This window comes from Myotis lucifugus, unplaced genomic scaffold (assembly GCF_000147115.1).
Source record: "Myotis lucifugus unplaced genomic scaffold, Myoluc2.0 scaffold_285, whole genome shotgun sequence".
Classification (NCBI taxonomy): domain Eukaryota; kingdom Metazoa; phylum Chordata; class Mammalia; order Chiroptera; family Vespertilionidae; genus Myotis; species Myotis lucifugus.
Window position 1 is genome coordinate 374,006 of NW_005871333.1, and position 2,092 is coordinate 376,097.

A 2,092-nucleotide genomic window follows, 5' to 3' on the forward strand; every position below is an offset into this window, starting at 1 on the left:
ACTGTTGTACCCATTTCACAGATGGAAAATAGAGACACCAACAGAGCAGCCCACCCTGATTCTACATCCCATGCTTTTCAAGGCTCTCTGCCCAGACAAGGCAACCCAAAACTGACAGGGAGACAAACCTCTCACCAGGCCTGGGGTCCCACCAACCTCTTAAGCCTGCCCATGCTGCCATCCTGATAGAGGACACCTGACTGCATCCTCCACCGTTGGAGCCCAGAGGAGCTGAGCTCTGAGCCCTCTTTTTTTTTTTTTTTTTTTTTCTGCTTCTTTGAATCATTTACCCTACAATGGCTGTGTTTTTGGGTTTTTTTATGTTAAAATTCCCTCCGGTGACTCAAGGTTATTTTTCACAAACAGGATTTTTTTTTTTATTTGTCACCATTAAACGTCTGAATTTTAAAATAATTCTTGGCCTGGGGCTCAGATCCACCAGCTATTGCTACTTTCACACCTGTCTCATCCCCAGTAGCTTTCCCAGAACTGAGACCTTCCCCGTGAAGCTGCATGAGTTCTCCCAATTCAAACGTGGGCTTCTTCCGCATTTTGACTTTTCTAACAAGGACGTAATGGGGCGGATAATAGGTTGGCACCTCCTCTGTGTCTTTTCAGTGCGTCTGGAATCCGCTTAGAATCCGTGTACTGACCACTTCTCTCAAGTCATTTGTCTGCACCTCTCGGGTCATAATTTTCATCATCTTCTTCCGGATGTGGCGGGCCTGTTGATGCTGGGCATAAGAGGTCTTCTGAATGGGATTGCTGTGTTTTTTAGTAAAACCAACACAGAATCGACAAAACAAAGGACCACCAGTCGTCTTGACGTGGACATGAGCTTCAATCATGGTCTGCCATTTTTGACCATGGAGCACATTTGGTCACTGGTAAGATCCACGCCACGGAAATGAATCAGGCAGGTTGCGCCCTGAACTTCCTCAGCAATCAGCTTGAGTTTTCTAAATGCGCCTTCATGATTCTGCGGGTCAGCGAGGCTCACTTCAAGAACACGACCTTGAGACCATCAGAGGCACTTTCGGTTTCTTGAGCTCTCGTGACGAGGGTTTTCCCACTGTTTCTTGTGTTGAACATGGCTGGTGCTTTCACATCATACCAACCACTTTCTTCTTGGCTCCCTCTGTTGCACTTGTTCTTGCCAACTGCCCCGGTGCTGCTCAGACCAGGTGACTCCATTTTTAAAAGATAGGTGGGCCCGTGGCCGATAGGCCAAGGGTGCAGGTTCCATCTCAGGTCAGGGCACATACAAGAAGCAACCAATGAATGCATAAATAAGTGGAACAACAAATTGATGTTTCTCTCTCTCTCTCTCTCTCTCTCTCTCTCTCTCTCTAAAAATCAATAAATAAAATTAAAAGCTGGGTGGCCCCAGCCACAGTGCCTCTCCTTTAGCAGCACATCTAGCGGCTGTGAAGTGAATCTCACATTGGTGGCCCTGCGGGAGCAGAGCCTGGGATCCATCCGCAAGGCTCTTAGGTTGTCAGGTGGTCCAGCTGAGGTTCAGAGAAGGAAAGTGACCAACCTAAAGGCACACAGCAAGTTAAAATCCAGCTTCCAGGCTCTGGGGAAGCTGCATGTCTGGAAGCAGCTCTCGATTCCAGTAGTTGTGAGAGTAAAGGAAGGGTCCCGTTTGCGGGGTACACCATCTCCCTGACACTGCATCCTTTACTCTGTTTACCATTTAAACAGGTAAAGGGACACATGGCCCAAACGTACAAAAAGAGTGTGTGGTGAAAAGTAAGAATCACCCCAGCCCTCCACCACCCAGATCCCAGCTACAGAAGCATTATCAGTTTCTACATGTCTTTCCAGACACTATCTGTATATTTTAAAGTAGTTTTTTAAAATTTTACACAAGTGCTAGCATTTCCTACACAGGACACTTAAGTTGTCTTGGAGGTCACTTTTCATCAGCACATAATGAGCATCCTTTGTAAAGCCCCTCCGTGTTCCCCCTGTGGGTATGTGGAGGCACCACCATTTCTGTAACTCCTTTCCTTCTGATGGACATAATGATGCGACAACAAACACATGTGGGGAAACCTATAGAATAGGACGTGGGACTGCTGGGATG

The 2,092-nt window shown here is 47.0% G+C and overlaps 1 pseudogene; it reads right to left on the minus strand.

Annotated features, from left to right (window-relative positions):
• Nucleotides 1–377: 377 nt before the first annotated feature.
• LOC102424224 lies at nt 378–1,194 on the minus strand (annotated as a pseudogene).
• Nucleotides 1,195–2,092: the final 898 nt, after the last annotated feature.